This window comes from Delphinus delphis, chromosome 11, assembly GCF_949987515.2.
Source record: "Delphinus delphis chromosome 11, mDelDel1.2, whole genome shotgun sequence".
Lineage (NCBI taxonomy): Eukaryota > Metazoa > Chordata > Mammalia > Artiodactyla > Delphinidae > Delphinus > Delphinus delphis.
Genome location: NC_082693.1, coordinates 19844820 through 19869318, shown reverse-complemented (window position 1 = coordinate 19869318; position 24499 = coordinate 19844820). Strand labels below are relative to the sequence as shown.

Below are 24499 nucleotides of genomic sequence, written 5' to 3'. Positions count from 1 at the left end.
TGTTGTAAATGAAATTGTTTCTTAATTTTATTTTTGTAGTGTTTATTACTAGTATATAGGAATCCAGTTGATTTTTAAAAATATTTATTTATTTATTTGGCTGCGCCAGGCCTTAGTTGCAACACACAGGATCTTACCTGGTATGTGTGGGATCTTTGTTGCAGCATGTGAGATCTTTTTAGTTGAGGCATGCGGCATCTTTTAGTTGCGGCATGTGCACTCTTAGTTGTGGTATGTGGGATCTAGTTTCCTGACCTGGGAATGACCCGGGCCCCGTGCATTGGGAGCATTGGACCACCAGGGAAGTCCCCAAATGATTTTTATATTGATCAAGTATCCTGCAATATTACTGAACCTGTTCATAGTTTTAATAGTTTTTTTTAGTGAATTACTTAGGATTTTCTAAATAAAACTAACATTGTCTACAAGTATAGTTTACTTCTTCCTTTTCAATCTGGATGTGTTTTATTTCTGTTCTTTCATAATAAACCTGGCTGTAACCTCCAGTACAGTCTTTTTTTTTGGCAGTACACGGGCCTCTCACTGTTGTGGCCTCTCCCATTGTGGAGCACAGGCTCAGTGGCCGTGGCTCACGGGCCCAGCTGCTCTGTGGCATGTGGGATCCTCCTGGACCCAGGCACGAACCCGCGTCCCCTGCATTGGCAGGCGGACTCTCAACCACTGCGCCACCAGGAAAGCCCCAGTACAGTCTTTTTTTAAAAATTATTTTACTATTTTTTAAACATCTTTATTGGAGTATAATTGCTTTACAATAGTGTGTTAGTTTCTGCTTTATAACAAAGTGAATCAGCTATACATATACATATATCCCCATATCCCCCCTCCTGCGCCTTCCCCCCTCCTGCCCTCCCTATCCCACCCCTCTAGATGGTCACAAAGCACGGAGCTGATCTCCCTGTGCTATGCGGCTGTTTCTCGCTAGCTATCTATTTTACATTTGGTAGTGTATATATGCCCATGCCACTCTCTCACTTCGTCCCAGCTTACCCTTCCCACTCCCTGTGTCCTCAAGTCCCTTGTCTATGTCTATGTCTTTATTTCTGTCCTGCCCCTAGGTTTTTCAGAACCTTTTTTTTAGATTCCATATATATGTGTTAGCATACAATATTTATTTTTCTTTTTCTGACATACTTCACTCTGTATGACAGTCTGTAGGTCCATCCACCTCACAACAAATAACTCAATTTCATTTCTTTTTATGGCTGAATAATATTCCATTGTATATATGTGCCACATCTTCTTTATCCATTCATCTGTCGATGGACACTTAGGTTGCTTCCATGTCCTGGCTATTGTAAATAGTGCTGCAATGAACATTGTGCTACATGACTCTTTTTGAATTATGATTTCCTCAAGGTATATGCCCAGGAGTGGGATTGCTGGGCTGTATGGTAGGTCTATTTTTGGTATTTTGAGGAGCCTCTATACTGTTCTCCATAGTGGCTGTATCAATTTACATTCCTACCAACAGTACAAGAAGGTTCCCTTTTCTCCACACCCTCTCCAGCATTTATTGTTTATAGATTTTTGATGATGGCCATTCTGACTGGTGTGAGGTGACACCTCATTGTACTTTTGATTTGCATTTCTCTTAACGATTAATGACGCTGAGCATCCTTTCATGTATTTATTGGCAGAAATGTCTATTTAGGTCTTCTGCCCATTTTTGGGTTGGGTTGTTTGTTTCTTTGGAGAAATGTCTATTTAGGTCTTCTGCCCATTTTTGGGTTGGGTTGTTTGTTTTTCTGATATTGAGCTGCATAAGTTGTTTATAAATTTCGGACATTAACTCTTTGTCAGTTGCTTCATTTGCAAATATTTTCTCCCATTCTGAGAGTTGTCTTTTCGTCTTGTTTATGGTTTTCTTTGCTGTGCAAAAGCTTTTAAGTGTCATTAGGTGCCATTTGTTTATTTTTGTTTTTATTTCCATTTCTCTAGGAGGTGGGTCAAAAAGTATCTTGCTGTAATTTATGTTATAGAGTGTCTGCCTATGTTTTCCTCTAAGAGTCTTATAGTGTCTGACCTTACATTTAGGTCTTTAATCCATTTTGAGTTTATTTTTGTGTAAGATATTAAGAAGTGTTCTAATTTCATTCTTTTACATGTACCTGTCCAGTTTTCCCAGCATTACTTATTGAAGAGGCTGTTTTTTCTCCTTTGTATGTTCTTGCTTCCTTTATCAAAAATAAGGTGACCATGTGTGCGTGGGTTTATCTCTGGGCTTTCTATCCTGTTCCATTGATCTCTATTTCTGTTTTTGTGCCAGTACCATATTGTCTTGATTACTGTAGCTTTGTAGTATAGCTTTGTAGTATAGTCTGACTGGGAGCCTGATTCCTCCAGCTCCGTTTTTCTTTCTCAAGATTGCTTTGGCCATTCGGAGTCTTTTCTGTGTCCATACAAACTGAAATTTTTTGTTCCAGTTCTGTGAAAAATGCCATTGGTAGTTTGATAGGGATTGAACTGAATCTGTAAACTGCTCTGGGTAGTAGAGTCATTTTCACAATGTTGATTCTTCCAATCCAAGAACATGGTACATCTGTCCATCTGTTTGTATCATCTTGAATTTCTTTCATCAGTGTCTTCTAGTTTTCTGCATATAGGTCTTTTGTCTCCTTAGGTAGGTTTATTCCTAGGTATTTTATTCTTTTTGCTGCAATGGTAAATAAGAGTGTTTCCCTAGTGTCCCTTTCTGATCTTTTGCTGTTAGTGTATGGGAATGCCAGAGACTTCTGTGCATTAATTTTGTATCCTGCTACTTTACCAAAGTCATTGATTAGCTCTAGTAGTTTTCTGGTAGCATCTTTAGGATTCTCTATGTATAGTATCATGTCATCTGCAAACAGTAACAGCTTTACTTCTTCTTTTCCAATCTGGATTCCTTTTATTTCTTTTTCTGCTCTGATTGCTGTGGTTAAAACTTCCAAAACTATGTTGAATAATAGTGGTGAGAGTGCACAACCTTGTCTTGTTTCTGATCTTAGGGGAAATGGTTTCAGTGTTTCACCATTGAGAATGATGTTGACTGTGGGTTTGTCATATATGGCCTTTATTATGTTGAAGTAAGTTCCCTCTATGCCTTCTTTGTGGAGGGTTTTTATCATAAATGGGTGTTGAATTTGTCAAAAGCTTTTTCTGCATCTATTGAGATGATCATATGGTTTTTCTCCTTCAATTTGTTAATATGGTTTATCACACTGATTGATTTGAATATACAAAGGATCCTTGCATTCCTGGGATAAACCCCACTTGATCATGGTGTATGATCCTTTTAATGTGCTGCTGGATTCTGTTTGCTAGTATTTTGTTGAGGATTTTTATATTTATGTTCATCAGTGATACTGGCCTGTAGGTTTCTTTCTCTGTGGCATCCTTGTCTGGTTTTGGTATCAGTGACGGTGGCCTCATAGAATGAGTTTGGGAGTGTTCCTCCCTCTGCTATATTTTGGAAGAGTTTGAGAAGGATAGGTGTTAACTCTTCTCTAAATGTTTGATAGAATTCACCTGGGAAGCCATCTGGTGCTGGGCTTTTGTTTGTTGGAAGATTTTTAATCACAGTTTCAATTTCAGTGCTTGTGATTGGTCTGTTTATGTTTTCTATTTTTTCCTGGTTCAGTCTCGGAAGGTTGTGCTTTTATAAGAATTTGTCCATTTCTTCCAGGTTGTCCATTTTATTGGCATATAGTTGCTGGTAGTAATCGCTCATCATCCTTTGTATTTCTGCAGTGTCAGTTGTTACTTCTCCATTTTCATTTCTAATTCTATTGATTTGAGTCTTCTCCCTTTTTTTCTTGTTGAGTCTGGCTAATGGTTTATCAATTTTGTTTATGTTCTCAAAGAACCAGCTTTTCGTTTTATTGATATTTGCTAGTGTTTCCTTCATTTCTTTTTCATTTATTTCTGATCTGATCTTTATGATTTCTTTACTTCTGCTAACTTTGGCGTTCTTTTGTTCTCTTTCTGTAATTGCTTTAGGTATAATGTTAGGTTGTTTATTTGAGATGTTTCTTGTTTCTTGAGGTAGGATTGATGGTATTGCTATAAACGTCCCTCTTAGAAGTGCTTTTGCTGCATCCCATAGGTTTTGGGTCATTGTGTTTTCATTGTCATTTGTTTCTAGGTATCTTTTCATTTCCCCTTTGATTTCTTCAGTGATCTCTTGGTTATTTAGTAGTGTATTGTTTAGCCTCCATGTGTTTGTATTTTTTACAGAGTTTTTCCTGTAAGTGATATCTAGTCTCATAGCACTTTGGTTGGAAAAGTTACTTGATACTATTTAAATTTCCTTAAATTTACCAAGGCTTGATTTGTGACCCAAGTTATGATCTATCCTGGAGAATGTTCCATGAGCACTTGAGAAGAAAGTGTATTCTGTTGTTTTGGATGGACTGTCCTATAAGTATCAATTAAGTCCATCTGGTCTAATGTGTCATTTAAAGCTTGTATTTCCTTTCATTTTCGGTGATCTGTCCATTGGTGAAAGTGGGGTGTTAAAGTCCCCTACTATGATTGTGTTACTGTTGATTTCCCCTTTTATGGCTGTTAGTATTTGCCTTATGTATTGAGGTGCTCCTATGTTAGCTGTATAAATATTTACAATTGTTATATCTTCTTCTTGGATTGATCATTATGTAGTGTCCTTCTTTGTCTCTTGTAATAGTCTTTATTTTAAAGTCTATTTTGTCTAATATGAGAATTGCTACTCCAGCTTTCTTTTGATTTCCATTTGCATTGATCATCTTTTACCATCCCCTCAGTTTCAGTTTGTATATATCCCTAGGTCTGAAGTGGGTCTCTTGTAGACAGCATATGTACGGGTCTTGTTTTTGTATCCATTCAGCCAGTCTATGAGTCTTTGTCTTTTGGTTGGAGCATTTAATCCATTTACATTTAAGGTAGTTATCAATATGTGTGTTCCTATTACCATTTTCTTAATTGTTTTGGGTTCGTTATTGTAGGTCTTTTCCTTCTCTTGTATTTCCTGCCTAGAGAAGTTCCTTCAGCATTTGTTGTAAAGCTGGTTTGATGGTGCTGTTTTCTCTTAGCTTTTGCTTGTCTGTAAGGTTTTAATTTCTCCATTGAATCTGAATGAGATCCTTGCTGGGTAGAGTAATCTTAGTTGTAGTTTCTTCCCTTTCATCACTTTAAATATATCCTGTCACTCCCTTCTGGCTTGCAGAATTTCTGCTGAAAGATCAGCTGTTAACCTTATGGTGATTCCCTTGTATGTTATTTGTTGCTTTTCCCTTGCTGCTTTTAGTATTTTTTCTTTGTATTTAATTTTTGATAGTTTGATTAATATGTGTCTTGGCATGTTTCTCCTTGGCTTTATCCTGTATAGGACTCTCTGCACTTCCTGGACTTGATTGACTATTACCTTTCCCATATTAGGGACATTTTCAGCTATAATTTCTTCAAATATTTTCTCAGTCCCTTTTTGTCTTCTTTTGTGACCCCTATAATTTGAATGTTGATGTGTTTAATGTTGTCCCAGATGTCTCTGAGACTGTCGTGAATTCTTTTCATTCTTTTTTCTTTTTTCTGCTCTGTGGTAATTATTTCCACTAGTTTATCTTGCAGGTCACTTACCCATTCTTCTGCCTCAGTTAGTCTTGTATTGATTCTTTCTAGAGAATTTTTAATTTCATTTATTGCATTGTTCATCATTGTTTGTTTCCTTTTAGTTCTTCTAGGTCCTTGTTAAACGTTTCTTGTATTTTCTCCATTCTATTTCCAAGATTTTGGGTCATCTTTACTATCATTACTCTGAATTCTTTTTTAGGTAGACTGCCTATTTCCTTTTCATTTGTTAGGTCTGGTGGGTTTTTATCTTGCTTCTTCATCTGCTGTGTGTTTCTCTGTCTTCTTATTTTGCTTAACTTACTGTGTTTGGGGTCTCCTTTTTGCAGGCTGCATGTTCGTAGTTCCTGTTGTTTTTGGTGTCTGCCCCCAGTGGCTAAGGTTGCTTCAGTGGGTTTTGTAGGCTTCCTGTTGGAGGGGAGTAGTGCCTTCCTCATGGATGAGGCTGGATCTTGTCTTTGTGGTGGGCAGGTCTACGTCTGGCGGTGTGTTTTGTTGTGTCTGTGACATTATTATGATTTTACGCAGCCTCTCTGCTAATGGGTGCGGTTGTGTTCCTGTCTTGCTAGTTGTTTGGCATAGTGTGTCCAGCACTGTACCTTGCTGGTCGTTGAGTGCAGCTGTGTCTTAGCGTTGAGATGGAGATCTCCGGGCGAGCTTTCACCATTTGATATTACGTGGAGCTCGGAGGTGTCTGTTGGACCAATGTCCTGAACTTGGATCTCCACGTCAGAGGCACAGTACTGACACCTGGCTGGAGCACCAAGACCCTGTCAGCTACATGGCTCAAATGAAAAGGGAGAAAAAAAGAAAGAAAGAGTAAAATAAAATTATTAAAATAATAAATAAAAAATTATTAAAAATAAAAAAATTTAAAAAGTGATTAAAAAAAGGAAAGAAGAGAGCAACCAAACCAAAAAACACATCCACCAATGATAACAAGCACTAAAAAGTATACTAAAACAAAGAAACAAACAAACCAAAACAACGGAGAGACAGAGCCCAAGTACAAATGGTAAAAGCAAAGCTATACAGACAAAATCACACACCGAAGCATACACATACACACTAACAAAAAGAGAAAGAGAAAAAATATATGTATTTATATATAAGAAAAAAAAAGGAGGAAGAGAGCAACCAAATCAATAAACAAATCTACCAATGATAATAAACTCTAAATACTAAACTAAGATAAGCATAAAACCAGAAACAAATTAGATGCAGGAAGCAAACCCCAAGGCTACAGTTGCTCCCAAAGTCTACCTCCTCAATTTTGGGATGATTCGTTGTGTATTCAGGTATTCCACAGATGCAGTGTACATCACGTTGATTGTCCAAATTTAATCCACTGCTGCTGAGGCTGCTCTGAGAAATTTCCCTTTCTCTTCTTTGTTCGCACAGCTCCTGGGGTTCAGCTTTGTATTTGGCCCCACCTCTGCGTGTGGGTCAACTGAGGGCATCTGTGCCTGCCCAGACAGGATGGGGTTAAAGGATCAGCTGATTAGGGGGCTCTGTCTCACTCAGGCTGGGGGGAAGGAGGGGTACGGAAGGCGGGCAAGCCTGCGGTGGCAGAAGCCAGCTTGACATTGCAACAGCCTGAGGTGTGCTGTGTGTTCTCCCGGGGAAGTTGTCCCTGGATCATGGGACGCTGGCAGTGGCGGGCTGCACAGGCTCTTGCGAGGGGAGGTGTGGATAGTGACCTGTGCTCGCACACAGGCTTCTTGGTGGCTGCAGCAGCAGCCTTAGCACTTCATGCCTGTCTCTGGTGTCCGTGCTGATAGCCGCGGCTCGCGCCTGTGTCTGGAGCTTGTTTAGGTGGTGCTCTGAAACCCCTCTCCTCGTGCACCCCGAAACAATGGTCTCTTGCCTTTTAGGCAGGTCTAGACTTTTTCCTGGACTCCCTCCTGGCTAGCTGTGGTGCACTAGCTCTCTTCAGGCTTTGTTCACGCAGCCAACCCCAGTCCTCTCCCTGGGATCTGACCTTTGAAGCCCGAGTCTCAGCTCCCAGCCTCCACCCGTCCTGGTGGGTGAGCAGACAAGCCCCTCGGACTGGTGAGTGCTGGTTGGCACCGATCCTCTGTACGGGAATCTCTCTGCTTTGCCCCCTGCACCCCTGTTGCTGAGCTCTCCTCCATGGCTCCAAAGCTTCCCCCCAACCCTCCCCTCGTTTCCACCAGTTAAGGGGTTTTCTAGTGTGTGGAAACTTTTCCTCCTTCACAGCTCCCTCCCGGAGGTGCAGATCCCATCCCTATTCTTTTGTCTCTGTTTTTTCTTTTTTCTTTTGCCCTATCCAGGTATGTGGGGATTTTCTTGCCTTTTGGGAAGTCTGAGGTCTTCTGCCAGCGTTCAGTAGGTGTTCTGTAGGAGTTATTCCACGTGTAGATGTATTTCTGATGTATTTGTGGGGAGGAAGGTGATCTGCGCGTCCTACTCCTCTGCCATCTTGAAGGTCTCCCTCCAGTACAGTCTTGAATAGAAGTGACATGAGTGGACACCCTTGTCTTATTTCTGATCATAGTGGGAAACCAGTCAGTCTTTTACTACTACGTATGACAGTTGTGAGGTTTTTGTAGATGCCATTTATTAGGTTCAGGAAGTTCCCTTCTGTTGCTAGTTTGTTGAATGTTTATATCATGGAAGGGTGTTGGATTTTGTCAAATGTTTTTCAGCATCTATAGAGGTGATCGTATGGTTTTGTGTTTTATTTTATTAGTATGATATGTTACATTATTTGATACTTAGATGTTAAACCAACTTTGCATTCCTAGGATAAATCCCACTTAGTCTTGGTGTGTAATTTCTTTTACTATTTTGTAGCCTTTAAAAGAATTTAGGTACCCCAGAAACCACCCCAAATTATTGTTTCTTTCAAAAATGAGAAGTCTTATATAAACTAATAATCAAAAGTTATACAGGTAACCTGGTTCTAGATCATCTCTAAATCCCTGGCTCTAGTATGTTAGATCAATATCCTAGAAGTAGAATTCTGTTACCCTGAGCATATCATTTTGCAGTCTTATTTAAAATACTAACCACAGGGCTTCCCTGGTGGCACAGTGGTTAAGAACTGCCTGCCAATGCAGGGGACATGGGTTTGATCCCTTGTCTGGGAAGATCCCACATGCTGTGGAGCAACTAAACCTGTGTGCCACAACTACTGATCTTGTGCTCTAGAGCCCACAAGCCACAACTGCAGAGCCCACATGCCACAACTACTGAAGCCCACGTGCCTATTACCCATGCTTTGCAACAAGAGAAGCCACCGCAATGAGAAGCCCGCACCCACAATGAAGAGTAGCCCCCACCCTCCATGACTAGAGAAAGCCGGCGTGCGGCAACGAAGACCCAATGCATCCAAAAATTAATTAATTAATTAGTTAACAATACATAAATGAAATAAAATACTAACCACATAATCTGATTGATGGTACATGTAACTGTACCCTCCTAGGGCATAAACATTATGTAATTTATATTTATACAATTTTAATGATCATGTTTCAAGATCATAAAAGTCAGTAACAAATGTTTAGACATTTTGAAACCATTTTGAAACCATAATCATTCTGAGGCCAAAGTTTAAACAGCTGAGAATAGATAATGAACCTCTCCTTATAAAAAGAATTCTATACCGATAAATAAATAATAAAATAATGATAATATAGTTACATGTATTGAAAATTTTTTAAATTTTTGGATTTATATCAAGGCTATGAAACCATATTACAGATCAAGAAAATAAACCTTCAAAGAGGTTAGGTAAATTTCTAAAGACATAAAGCTCTTCTGTCATGGGACCAATGCTTAAATCCTGGTATTTGGGGTCTGGCTCAGATAAAGTGACTAAGTATCAATACAGTGTTTCTGGGTTTAGTTTGCTATTTTTGTTTTTATTGTTTTAACATAGAAATTATCCAGTGAGTTTGTAAACCCTTTATTCTTATACAACTTAGTATCCTAGTACAATGTAGCACTGTGCTTTGGTAAGTGCTAGTCTGTAGTTAATAAATTTCAGTGCCTGTTAGCCTGTTATCCTTGAAGTATTGTAGTTGTAAGTAAGGTTGCATTATAAGTATATTTCAAGTTAACCATTATGGATTATAAGAATGGTTAAAATTGTTTCTCTCAATAAAACTGGGCCCAGGGTGATCATAGGCTACATACATGCACATGTGCTTACATGACTGAAGTAATAATATAAAAATTTTAAAAGTGATTTAATTGAAACAGCTTCAAGATAATTGGTTCACATTTTTTTTACATTTCAACTATCATTATATCTTGCCTGTCATTTATGAAAGTTTGTTTTTTGAGTGTTCATTTATTATTCATTCATCAGCTATTAACTGGCATAGTCCTATGAGTCTGACGTTGTGTGGCTATGAATCTGGTCTAGAAAAAATTTTAGAATGAAATTACTTAATATTTCTTCCAAAGTTATGTAGTAGAAATCTTAACTCTCTTTATAATGTTTAATTTTTTTTCACCTAAGTATTTCAGAATTGCTTTGATTTTTTTCCCTAAATACTTGTCTTTCTTTGTTATTTTTTTCTTAGCATTGCAAGAAATAGATAATATCAAGGACATCAGGAGTGGGAGAGATTGCAGACTCAGCAGGTCAGAACATTGTATTATTATCATTTGCTGATCATTCTTTTGTCATTAATTTTGGAGTTCTTGATCTCTTGCCACTTGTTTATTTCTTATCCATGCTTACTTGGTGTGGTCTTCAGTTTTGCAAGTAACGACTAAAGCCTTTAGATAATAAGTCCAGCATTTAGGCATTCTCTTTTTAGGATTTGAAGATGAAAAAATAATTCGAAGAGATTTTCAGGAATAGAAGATTTCTTACCTAATATGGTACACAGTTACCCTGATTTCTATTATCCTTTTTAGGGTGTAAACAATTTTGAAATGAAGACTTTTTGATGACTTTTCCAGAATCAAAACTTTAAAACATATATAGTGTTATTAATTATGTAACTGTAGTGGGAGAACACTTGGATCATGAAAGTCAAGTTTCCTTTCTTTTCTGCCCCGTGCTCTGGGCACAGGGACACCTCGAAAAGCTCTTGATGCTCTTAGAGTCAATATGTTTACCAACGCTAATTTTAACTACTGAATGTTGACTACCATATGTAAATTGAAGGTTAATCAGTCAAAGGGTCTACTGTGAGCATTTGTCAGCCATTGTGGAAAGTTTAGTGTAAGTCACACTCCTCAGTAAGCTGGATGCAGCCATGCTGGCCTTTGCAGTCCCCATTTCCCTGTGTGTCACCATGAGTGACTGATGGCTCGTGTTCATCTCCTGCTTCAAGGAAGACTACCGGTTGTCTTAAATAGTGATTACAACTTTTGCTACTATTGCTTAGTTATTTATAGAAGCTTGGGAGTCCTCTCCCTTTCTGTTACCCCTCTAGTGTTACCACTTCCACAACTCTCCTGGAATTTGACTTAGCTCGTCCACATCCAGGCCTCCTGGAGAGCAGCTACCAGTGGGCTTTTCGGGTTCCATCACACAGAGAGATAAATAGCTTTGTTCTTCAGTCTGATCACATCTCTTCAAGTGAAATGGCTTATTCAGAAAGGATCTAAGCTTAAAGTTCTTCTGCCAGGATGCTTCAGGGATTTAGTTATTTTCTAGAATTATGGACTAAACAGATTGTTATTGTATGCATCTTGAGAGAACACCACTCTCCAGCTTAAAGGAAAGATAATTTCAAGTATATCTTGATGCATTGCATATACTTGGGTCTCTGTTCTTGGCTAAATTAAGAAAGAGTCTTGCAAAAAGCTGTGTTTAGAATGATATGCCCAAGTAATTGGGTTTGTAAGTATGTCTGCACTGATTCTTGCAGAGTTGAGAACCACTTTTTGGTGATACGTGTATAAAGAGTTTTCTGGTAGTAAACATCTCCCAATTTTCAGCTTATAAATATCATTGAACTAAACATTATAAAGAAATAAATTGAAGCCAAAAGTAGTGCATTTTCTTGGCATCCAGCTGTATGTATATATTGATGTTAAATTGAATACAGTTGTTTGAGTTTTTCCTGTTTGGAAGTGAGATCGAGAAGGAAGAGACCTCATAGATCCCTTATAGTCTTGACACATAGAAAGAACTTCAGTCTAATGCATCTATTTTACAAACCTACCTTGCTTCCCACTGTCACATGAAATATTAGTAACAGAGATTAATCTGTTTCTTGATATGATGCAGACCCACTGAATTACGTGCCTTACAGGTTATGGAACACAAACAACTGTGCACACCACATTGTGCACACAACATTGTACACACACATGAAAAATACCATCATCATTTGTCATCTTCACCAATTTATATTTTATAAAGAATACCATTGATACTCATACTTGACTTGGAATTGTATTGATATTTGAAGAACTCAAGAACGTTAAGATTTTTTTACTGTTGTTTCTCTGGAGAAGTTCCCTATTCAGCTGGATGAAACGATAAGATGATCATTCATTCATACATATAACAGAAGTTCCTGCTCTTCTGGAGTTTTCATTCTAGTGGAGGAAAACATAACACGAGGATTTTAATATATATGTTAAGGGGGATACATGCTAAGGAGGAAATAAAGCAGAGTAAATTGAGGATGGTGGGAGACTGTATCCAATACCATGTCTAGGGTAGGCCTTTCTGAAAAGGAGAGAATGGAGCACAGACTTGAATGTAGTGAGAGGGAATGATTTAGATTTATGGGTGAAGAGTTACATTCTGTGGGAAGAACAAGTATAATGAGTGTGCTTGGTATGTTGAAGGAGCATCAAGAAGGGCACTGTGGCCAGAGAGAGTATGGAGTGGACAAGTCAGAGATGAGAAAGGGTAGGATGTTGTGATGACCATTTTATAAGGCCTGGTAGACCATGGCGGGACCTTGACTATTATTCTGAGTGAGATGGGAATCATTAAGGGGATTTCAGCCAATAAAGGGGCATGATGTGGCTCTCAAGGTTTAAGGATCACTTGGACTTACAGCTTGGGTAAAGCATTAAAAATTTCTTTCTTTATACACAGAATATAAATTATGAATGAAAATAGACTTTAACAACGATTAGGGCAACATTACCTGATTAAGATTTTGACTGATGATTGTGTTCAGGGAGCTCATGTTAAATAGTAGAGCTATCAGTTTTCATTTTCATGTCTTTAATTTGCAGAATCCTTTTGATTTTGAATCATGTCCTTCGGTTCTGTATAACTTATTTTTTCATAATAGGCACATTAATGACAAGGGTATGTAATATTTAGAAATTGGTGTGTCCAGTTAGTTGCTTTGCATAGCTGAATTTCCCATTTGTTTGTCATTTTTAATTTCAGCCAAAACTACATAGCCTTGTGTAAGTCCATAAACAAGTCGTGAATTTTTCTCTCCTAGTTGTAAGGGAGGATATTTGAAAATTATGTGATGGTTTATTGTAATGATCACATGATTGATAAGACTATGAGAAGGAAACACGGATCAGTTTAAAAAAAACAAAACAAAACAGCTTCATAGGACTTATAGGGCATGAATTCTGGAACCAGCTCTGAAACCTACCAGGAGGACGACTTGAGGTCTTTAACCTGTGTTTGCCTGCTAAATGACGACCCCTGCTTCTCCCATAAGGAGAATTGCATTGCTACTGTTATCTCTGCAGTTCCTCTACATTTGTTAAACCAATGTGTGCAATGTGTAAATAAAAATCGGTTGAATTAGGAATCACTTATGTTAGAAGTGACCATTTTTAATATAAATGAAAAAATAGGGATATACTATATAAATAACAGAGGAAAATGTTCATATTTATTTTCAGAAAAATTAGGTTGTAGAAGGTATTATTGATATTTGGAAGGAAGGGTTATTTCTAAACTTATTATTACTGTCATGTCAAAGAATCAAAGTGATTATTGAAAAAGGAGTTGAGGAGGTGGAAGTGCCTTCTCCTATCAGTCTTACGGCAGAAGTTTCCAATTGCCCAATAACTGTTTACTAGAAATGTGTCAGACTTTTGAATCAATGCATTAAAAACTATCTTAAACCTATAAGTAGGTATATAAGCTTCGAGTTTCATTATTTGACTTTTAGAATATTCATGTAATAAATATATATTTTGTTTTCATAAACAAATATATAAATCTGTTTGCTTATGAATACTTAGTATAATTTTCTTAAAAATTCTTGTTTATTCTAAATGCTTTCCCTTTTAGTCGTAAGAATAAGAATCAGGTTTATGTTTAAACGGAGAAATAAGGAAATTACTCTTTGACACTGTTTTTTGAAGGAGAGGGTATGCAGCCTCAGCTTCACATATGCACCTAAAATTGTTGAATCTGCTGTGATTCCAGTCCCTTTTTTGCTGGGAGGTTCTCCTTCTCCTGGAAGGGCCAGTTCCTCCCCCATGCTTAAACCTACTTCCTCTGGCAGTTCCAAAAACGTTGATTCTTCAATTGACTATCTTCAACTTCTTCTTTATTGGAAACTTTAATGGTTAAACATGTCAAGTTTCCTCTCTTAAATAATAAATAAACAAAAGCTTCCCTTTGATCTTACTTCTCCCTCCAGCTACCACTCCCTTCATATACTTATTTTCCCCAAGTTTTAACTCACTGTCTCCATTTTCTTTCTTCCTTCTTGCTCGTCAGTCCTCTTCTACTTCTATCCTGCCAACCATTGCTAAGGTCATCAGTTATCTCCATCACACTAAATCCATATGGTGATTGTCAGTCATTATCTTATTCGGCCCTTGAGTTCTTTCAACTGCTTGAATGACTTTCCACTTTCCACTCCAGTTAAAAAAGTTTTTTTTTCTCTTTGCATTTTGCTGAATGAATGTCTTGTTCTCCACTGTATCCCTAAAATATTTTTCAAAGTGCTTTGCTTATAGCTTGTGCTAAATGAACCAAATATTATAGTGTGAGATATAATGTCAAAAAGCTTACAAAAGAGCTACAACCTGACGTTCTATGAGGGTTCATAGAAAAGAGAAAGAAAGTTTCATAAACAAAACAGTATTTGAGCTGGATCTTAAAGGATGATTTTCCTAGCAGAGATGTTAGATACTGGTAGGGCTTAACTAGTATATATTTAAGATCCTGGTATCTTAAGTGTCTTTTTCGGCTTGGGTAAGTTTGGATTCAGCACAGGGTATACAAAAGGGAGATAATAACTGTAAAGATATGGTGGGCTGTTTACAACATAAAGAAACTTTACAGTTCAAATCTGTAAAGAGGGCTTTGAATCTCATGCTAGTGATTAGACTTAAGAGGACTTGGGGAGCCATTAAAAATTTTTGTTTGTTTTTTAAGGGAACGTGGGTGGTGATTAGATCTATGCCTTGGATTAATTAGTTAATATGCTGGCAGTATGAGGTTGATTGAAAGGGGAGAAGCTAAAAGGGGAAGGTAGGAGACCATTGTAGTCATTTAAGCAAGAGATCCAGAAAGTCAGGACCAAGATGGTAAAACCTGGGGACAGATAGGAGCAGAAATCCAAAGACGGAATCGTTAGGGTAGACTTTCTGGAGCAATAAGGGATGAATTTTAACCTTAAGTAATTGAAATATAAGCCATGCAATTCACAGATATAGGAAATTGGAAAATTTAATTGTTTGTATTTATTTACATATTTTTAATTAGTGGGAGGTAAGTGAATTGTTTTGAGCGTCTGTACATTTGAAATACCAATGTTGATATATCGAAGAAGCATTCCATGCAGAGATTCTGGAACTAGGCAGGGGAGTTGAGAACGAAGCTATGCGAGATTACATCCAATAGCAAAATTTGCCTCCTTGGTGGAAGAGCAATCCAGGCTTAGGAAACACCCTGAAAGACCAACAGTCTGAATGCCATGTGGAATTTTGGAGAAGACCAAATGGAACAGTCAAAGTAGAAGAAACTCTGAAGCTTGAATTGTAGTTTTGCTGCTTGACAAGCTATGTGGTCCTGAAGTAGGCTTTGGTTTCTTTATTCATTTATTTATTTTGAATCTCTGCACAAGTCCTGCCTGAGTAGTCTGCAAATCATAAACACTAAGTGCAGACTCAGTTGGCTCCCTAGAATATAATCATTTCTGGATTATGGAATTTTTTGAAGTATTGAAAATTGTTTAGATGTTCCTTCATTCATTGGTTCATTCATTCATTCATTCATTCATATATTCTTACTAAGTCTTAACCTGTGGCAGGCAATCTTTTAGTTATATTGCCTGATTTTTCTCCATCCATTCTTGACTAGAATTTTCACCGGTTCAGTTTAGCATATTATTCCCAGTTAGTTATAGGAAAAATACTGATTGATTTAGATCTTGTCCATCTATGGAATCATGCCATCCAAATCTCAGACTATGTCTCCTCTTCCTCAAGTTTGTTGGAGGAAGTGATGGAGAGTGTTACTTTTACATTTATAATAATAGGAAATACATTCATTATCCTGATTCCCTTTAGATGATTAGAGTAAAATACTTAACTCATAAATGATTTAAATCATCCTCAACAGTAGTTAAACACGCTAGTGTTATAGAGATCTGACAAACATAACTATTATCATACGACTACTGAGAAGTTTTTGGACAGAAGTACCAGTTAGAAGAGGGGAGCCCTATCCCTGAGTGCTGAATGAGTGCTTGCCTGGGGTGTCCCCAGAAACAGGAGCTGACACAGGTGTTCAGCACAGTTGCTTACTGCTTCCCATCAAGAAGGATGGGGGGGTTCTTAGCACTGCTGGTTTGTGGCACTCGGCATATTTGGCAAGCAGTCAGCCCTGGCTGTGGATTTCCCTGGGGAAAATAAAAGCCACAGGGAAGTCATCAGTGTGACCTTCTGCTGGGTAGTTGGCACATGGCTGCACCACGGGAAGGCTTTCAGTTGTCTTTTTCTGAACGGGTAGATATCAGGTGCTGATGGAGGCTCTCCATTCAAGGTGGGAAGTGGAAAAGGAGAAAAAAATATTGAGCAGAAGCTTACCAAATAATTCCCAGTCATGAAGTTAACACCAGCTGATCTGCTGATGAAAGGGATATTCTTGTGGGGAGGGGGGAGGGAGTTTCTTTGGTTCTGTAAGCACAATTATAAGCTTTCCTATTTAAGTCTGACCCATCATATTGAAATGCTGTCACTAGTATCATTAGCAAGTAAAGTGTTGATAACATAGTCAAATGCACAGCAGAGTTCTGGCTCTTAAGTGTCTGGACTAACTCCCAATATTAGGAATAGGAGTCAAACTGCCATCACTTTTCCTGTGCTAACAGACGCCCTGCCATTAGCAGTCTGAAGGCAATTTTAATAAAATACATAGCCCTGCTGAGTTGGTCTCAAAAAATAAACAAGCAATGTAGAAAAGAAGCTTTTGTTTCAAAGTAATGATTTAAACTATGCATTACAGGTATTTTTCTTTTACCAGTAAGGCACATGCTATCAGAATTTCAATCATGATTGGGTGGCATTTATCTAAATAATGTGATATTGTCATTTCAAAGACTTAAAGCATCGCCTTATTTTGACTTACATACAAAATGGGGGCAAATTGGATCCAGGTATCAAGTGCATGTGTTTTACAGTTTATATTACATTTTTTTGTGTGAACAGTGTTGTATTCTTGGACAGATTTATGGAAATGTAACAAGCTGGTGATAGAGTTCTGGGAATTGCAGACTTGACTTCCAAACACAGATTAGAACAGGAGGGCAAAGAACATCTTTTTATTTTTCCTTTGCTGTCAGGAAGGGAATCACATTTCAGTTTTTTAAAAACTCTTTTAATAAGATGCTTATATGTAAACCACAGTCACAAGGGTGTAGTAAATGTGTGCATGTATCAGAGGAGCCAAAGCTTTGTTTGCCAAAAGGTAAAAATCTCAGAAAGCTTTTTAAGAGTCTATTTGGAAACCACTGAAATTACCGCCTTTCCTTCCCTTCTTAATAGCGACATACTGGCCTGAGAGCCATAATATAGAATTAGCTCTGGCCTTATAGTAGGCAGAGTTAGAACTAGCCTACATAAGTGTGACGTGTGGGACATCAGGAAGGCTCCTATTTCTAAGTGTCATCGAGGGGGAAGCAAAGAAGCATGTGCTTTGGAATGAGACAGACCTCAGTTCAAATCCTACTCAAGTCCCAACTCTTTTTCTGCATGATGTATTATTGTAGGCAAGTTATGCGTCTTCTCTAAGTCTTTGTTTCCTCATCTATAAATTGGGAATAATAACAAAACCAACCTTGTATGATTGTTCCGTGGATGTAATGAGACAATACATGTGAAACATTTAGGATGGTGTCTGGCACAGAGTGAGCACCCAGAGAATGTTTGTTTTTATATTAATGAACTTCTAACACACTTTTATCAGGAAGGTTACATGTTAAATTTTGTGCTAGAAATTGAGGTAAATATGTGGATCAATATATGGTCTCCACTTCAAAATTAAAATCTTTAATGCAAGACAGACATTTTAGCAGATAACTCAGATGCTGTGTGCCACTTGTTGTATTGGTATAGGTCTAGTGGACATAAAGGAGGCAGGACTGGAGAGTTCCCTGATGGCCTAGTGGTTAGGATTCTGGGCTTTCACTGCCATGGCCTGGGATCAATCCCTGATAGGGGAACTGAGATCCCGTAAGCTGCATGGCGCAGCAAAAAAAAAAAAAAATGGAGGTAGGGCTTGATCTTGGCCGTGGAAAAAATTACTGTAAAATCTTGGTTTTTTAAGTTTTCAAAGGAAAGATGCTACGTATTTTCACCCTGAGCCGTTGTGATCAAAGCCAACTATTTTTTTTCCAGTGATTTTTTCCCAGTTCCTTGTTCTTTCTATTCTTCTTCCTTTACATTTATGTAAACTTTTTCTTTGATTGTTAGCACCATGGTTAGATGATATCTGTACTCAGAGACAAGAGGTAAACATAAATCAACACTCAAATGCCGCTCAGCATCTCTGCTAAAATGATTTGGGGGAAGAGTTGAAAACAGAGGTTTTATTCTCTTACATTGCCAAATGGCATGAAAATTAGTACAAGCCTTTGGACAGGAATTAGGCAATATCTAACACATCTACATGTACACACTATTTGATCCAGCAATCCCATTTTTTGGAATTTATCCTGAAGATACATCTTTGACAATATGAGGATCACATGCCCAAGTTTAATCATTGTGGCATTGTTTATAATTGTAAAATATTAAAAACTACCTAAATGCTCATGCATAGGAGAATAGCTGAATACGTTAGAACGCTATGGAACCTCCACATAATGAGGTACCGTGCAGCTGTAAAAAGAAAGAAAGGATACAGAGTAATTTCCAGTCTATACTGCTAAGTGAAAAAAGTGCAGAAAAGTAATATCTAGAATGAAAGGGAAATAAGAAAATACACTTGTATCTGCTAATTGGGGCAAAAAGAATAGGAAAGATAAGCTGGAAACTCATGAAATTGGTTTTTACTTACAGAGGTTGGGCCCAGCAAATGGGTATTGAGAGAATGAAAATAAGGTAGAAGTGGTGACAGGAGAGTGTGACACTTATCTGAATATCCTTTTTCTTTTGTATAGATCTCATTTTTGGAACTGTGTTAATGTTTGACATACTCAAAAACAAATAATTAATTAAAATGAGCTAGGGTGTTTAGGGAGCCTCACATGAAAACAGAAAATAACAAATTTGATTAATTGTATTCATATGAATTACAAATGAAGGGGGTGGGGGAAAAGAGCAAATTTAAGTAACTTTGCCAAACAGATTTTTGACTTTATACTCTAAGATTTAAAAAAAATGAACTATTGTATTTTCATCAGAAAATTTGCTTTTCACACAATACGGATTAATAATTCTGCTTTTCATGGAGGTGAGAGTTAACACTTCTGAACTGCTTTGAGCATATCCTAGGACTGTGGATAATGAGAGCCATTTTCCTACTGTAAAAGAAATAAAGAGGGCTAGAATGAACCCTGTGATGTTGAATGGAATGAGGTATCAATAAAAACTCATGGTGTGTGTTATAAAGAAATAGTTGTGTGTGTGTGTGTGTGTGTGTGTGTGTGTCCACTTATATATTCCCTAGCTCTATCTGCTGAGAGGGCTTGAAAGCAGTAATACCTCAGTACTGATGAGCACACCTACTACCTAGACCTTGGTTTCGGAATATCATTCTCCAATAAAAGACACCAAGAACCCTTGTAGAAATGGATGATCCTAGGGCAGGAAGAAAAATTATATGGTGAGAAACTGGAAAATCTTATGGTTCAAGAAAGTAAGGCATGACTAAAAAGAATCGAAACAGGTTGAAAGGACACAGGAGCCATTTTGACATGGCTCCCAATGGCCACATCGGAGACATTTGAGCAAGGAAATAATGATAGTAATGGATTACACGCAACATAGTCCATGATGTTATAAAAAGTGTTGAAAAATAATAAATGGGAGAGAAGGAAAGCTCTTTTTGTAACAGTAGAATACCAATTAATAACTGTAGAAGGAATGTTGGAAATAGAAAATGACCATTTGGTAAACACCACATTAATGATTTTCTCAGGCAAGAATCATGACTGGATGCTAAATTAGTGGTGCAAATATGCTGATAAATAGGACACTTACATAGTGTTCAAATATCTCTTCTCAGAATGCTTGTAGTGATCAAAGTTAGTATCACCAGTAATGAGACTTATTAGCATCGTGTACCACTGCTGTGACTCACTGAGGAAGGCACAAAAAATCATTTCTGTCATGTTCTTGCCAAAAATGCATGAATTTTATCATGAGGAAATATCAGACAACTCAAATTGAAGGACATATTACAAAATAACTGGGCAGTACTCTTAAAAAGTGTCAAGGTCATGAAAAACAAAGAAAGACTGAGGAATTGTCCCAAATGGAAAGAGACTAAGAAGACAGGATAACTAAATATTCGCTCATGGTCCAAGAAAAGGACATGAGTGGGACAGTTGTTGAAATTTGAATAAGGTCTGTGTGTCAGTCAGTTGTTTCAGTTAATTTCTTAGTTTTGCTCATTGTACTGTGGATTTGAAGATGTTAATATGCCAGGAAGCTGGGAACTCCGTACTATTTTTGCATTTTTTTCTAAGTCTGAAATTATTTCAAAATGAAATGTTAACTTGAAAAATAAAAATTAAAACATGTGCCTTAAATAAGATGTATGTATGTATTACCCATTCTTCTTTATTATCATAAAGGAAAAAGTTTGCTATGTAAGAGGGTAACATCACTGGGCTCTAGGAAGAAAAAAGTCGTAATAGAGCGATATGTATGTTGCCTTGTGAATTGGGTCTTATTCTGTTAACTGCCTCTGGCATACACCGTGTAAGCCTTGAGGGTACTTACTATGCCTTTGTATTTGCTAGTCTATTTGCCGATAAAATAGGTTAATGATCTTAGCACTATGGTTTCTAATTAATCACATCAGTAGAGGAGAGCATGTCAAGTACAGAGCCTGACAACAATAATTTTAAGAAGCACTCAAGTGAAGATCAAAATTTAATGCCTGTGAATGACCAGGTATCTTCTGGTAGGTATAAAACTCCAGAATATTTCCAGGGAGGGAAGACAGAGCTGGTATATTCAGTCCAATGGATGTGTGTGAAGAGATCAATAATCAGATAAAAGCTAGAAAGGAAGTATGGGCACAGTACACAGCATAGCCAGTCAGTGGGTCTCTGAGAGTCCAGATTCTTAAGTTAGAAACAGGGTCTGGTGATGATGAGCTTGATGATGCCAGTGAGGTGGTGGTAGTGCTGCAAATGCTTTGTGACAGCATTAAAGGACTAGAGTGAAGGATCAGTAGCAACGTGTGCTTGCACGGAGTTCTGTGTACCACCATCTTGGTTTCACATACATTCATACTCAAAAATTTAATGTTTAACATAGTTGTAAGATGTAGGTGGAGAGACTGATTTCATTACCTATGTTTTTATAGATGAGGAAACTCAGATTCAGCATTTCCAAAATCCTATAGCTAATAAGTACAGAAAGGATTTGTACGCTGGACCAGAGTGTTCACTTGAGTTTACTAACCTTCTAGCATCAGATAAAATATAGATTTTCCTTCCACACTAGCGCACAATATGGAGTGGAAGTACTTTTGCCAAACTTGGGAATACATAACTCTTCTAGTGCATGTACTCAAGAAGCATCATTATCAATAGTATTTAACACAGAGATTGTAGGACTTGCCCAGAATCCCAAGAGTTAGTGCCAGAAATAAAATGAGAACTCTAGTTGTCCATAGTCAGGGCAGAAAGTATCCTGTTGGCCACATTATGAATTGTCTTCAGTGCAGATAGTTCTTTGATAGTCCAGCACCAACCAGGAAGACTGGAGGTCTGCTTCCCAGGCTGGGTACCACTCACTGGAAGAGGCTGGTTCCAAAGGGGCCTTGAACAGTGGAGTTCTGACGCTGTGTTGAGACATTAATGAACATCTTGGACATTATGGTGATTTGAATAAAATTCTGTAGGTTGCTTGAAAATCTTGGGAGTAGAGTTAGAGGCCATAGGTCAATTATCTTACCTATGTAGAATGAAAAGCAGTTGAAATCTAGCAGAGGCCTTGCTGAATGTGTTGTCTCATCCAGCACCTGAAACTCTCCCCAGACTTTTAGCTTTGTGAATTACTCGGGACATTGGAGAAGTTCCTGCTGTCCAGTGGCAGTACACTCTTTCCTTCGAAGAATGCTTTGAGTGATGTCAGAGTTTTTATATGACTTTGACATTTGCCAAAAAGGTTATGGTATCTGCTAAGACACACAAATATTGTCCCTATTTATAGTGTGTGTATTGCCATGACAGAAACAGAAATTTTTAAAAAACACTATTAATTCTTTACCATTAAAACAAGAGTTCCTTGTTTTGACTTCCAAACCCAGGATTTATTAAAGACTTAATATCAATATATGTTACAAAGACCATATAAAATATAAAATTTTATCTAATCACTAATAATTTAGAGATTACTGTGGAATCGAAGAGCTAGATAATGCTTATCTAAGTCACTGATTTTGTAGACAAGGAACTGAGGCTCAGCGAGGTTAAATTTTGCATCATTTTTACAGTTAATACGCGACAGAGCCAGAAAAAGAACCCAGATTTCTTGATTCCTAGCCCAGCTTTCTTTCCACTATGGCATGATTTCTTATGACACGTATTAGATTAGAGCAAAATTATTTTTGTTGAAATGCATGAAAAGCATTGTGGGTCTCTTGTTGATGTTTTGTGGAGGGAGTGAGTTTATTCTATCCTTGATTTTGTTTTTTTTTTTTTGGTTTTACACTACAATTAATAAATGAGTAATATCCTCTATCTACCCCACGTTAATAAGGTCCCACTAATTTTTTTTATTTCCAATAATCTGCTGATAGGTTTGGAAAATCCTTTCTTAGAATAAATGCATGCATACCTTTGAGTTGCTAGCACTTGAACGGCTAATCCATTAAGTGACTAATCTGAGAAATCACCTCTCTCGTTAGGTGCCCTGGATCACAAATGTCTTTTGATAGTACTGCAGTGGTAATGTAGGGATTTGCAACTGGCAGGCAGGAATTGAATTGCCATCATTTGGCTTTAGCAGGAGTTAGAGTCTTGTCTCCAATATAAGCATGAGCCAAGGTACTGTCTCCTTTTTTCTAATTTTAGTTGGAACCATTGGCACCGATCTTACCTAGACAGACTAGTGTTATTTCTACCCAGCACAATCTGCTGGCATGGGCTCCATTCCAAGCCACGCAGTTGAACTTCTCCCCCTGGTTTAGCAAACAGAGAGAGAGATGATTGGATGTAGAGGACAGGAGCGTTCACCTTTTTCATTAGAAGCCATCCTTTCAGGCATAGAGATTCTAGGTTTAATTGGTTCAATGTATGACTCAGAGAGAATTGGCTCTTATGATTGAAAATTGCAGTGTGCTTTAATTGTGGGTCATGAAATAATTACTCCAGTGTTTTGGTTCAGGCACATGGATATTGATACATTTAACTGCTCAAGGGTGGGAAGAAAGGTGAGAAGTGATGTCTGCTTACCAGCCCTCACCTGTTCGTTATTGGAGAACATGAGCTGTATAATTGTCCTGTCATGATCTCTAGTCATGGGCACGCATCCCCGATGGCATCTCTCATGACCTCAGCCACACCGGCCATGCTGAGGCTTCCATCTGCACCCCTTTATCAGAACCCTCAGTGAGACCTCTTCAGAGCATCAGCGCTCTCCCTCAGCTTGCTCCCATACCATGGAGAGTCAAGAGGGGACATCACAGCCTTTGCAACCTTGACCCTCTGTGCAGCCATACCTGAGCCCTTTCTCTCTACTTCAGTTTGTCATGGGATGTCTGCTGCAAGGCTGATGTCTCCCAAGATGCCATTCGGAAAGCAGGCCACATAAACATAGAGGAGTTTATACGATTTCCCATCTCACCCCAACCTACCCTGGACTTGCCCTGCGGGAGCAGGTGTATGAAACCCTCACAGTAGCATTTGAGGTCTCTTCCCCCTGGTGACTCTTCCTTCTAAATTAAAAATGCCCATAACACTCAAACTCTTTCATTATTTCACATAAACAGTGGTTTTCCATTTGTAAAAGCAGAAGATTTTTTTCCTCTGGTTGCTTGTGACCCAAAGGAGAAAGACTGTGCTTGGAATGCGGAGAGTTAACATATGGGGTTATTTCATATATCATCATGCGGGGGACTCAATGGTAAAGAGAAAAAACACAGACTGTCCTCATGGGGCACACAGTGAGATCACATAGAGCTTATTAGTTTTTGTTGTTCTTCAAAACAATAGATGTAAACATGTCCACAAATAGGAGATTCTAATAAACAACTAGAGAGTATGTTTAAGTTTTATGGAAAGGAGGGCTTTGAAGTGTGTATCACATCCTGGTTGAAAAATAGAAAATCATTACC

General features: G+C 38.0%; 1 protein-coding gene across 8 annotated transcripts in view; it reads left to right on the top strand.

The window, feature by feature from the left end:
* The window catches only part of SOX5 (SRY-box transcription factor 5), a 989998-nt gene that overhangs the window by 332921 nt on the left and 632578 nt on the right, over positions 1-24499 (top strand). For all 8 annotated transcript variants that reach the window (XM_060024445.2, XM_060024443.2, XM_060024448.2 and 5 more), the window contains one exon: positions 10158-10218. The gene's annotated coding sequence lies outside the window, so the exon portion shown is untranslated. The remainder of the gene's footprint in view (positions 1-10157; positions 10219-24499) is intronic.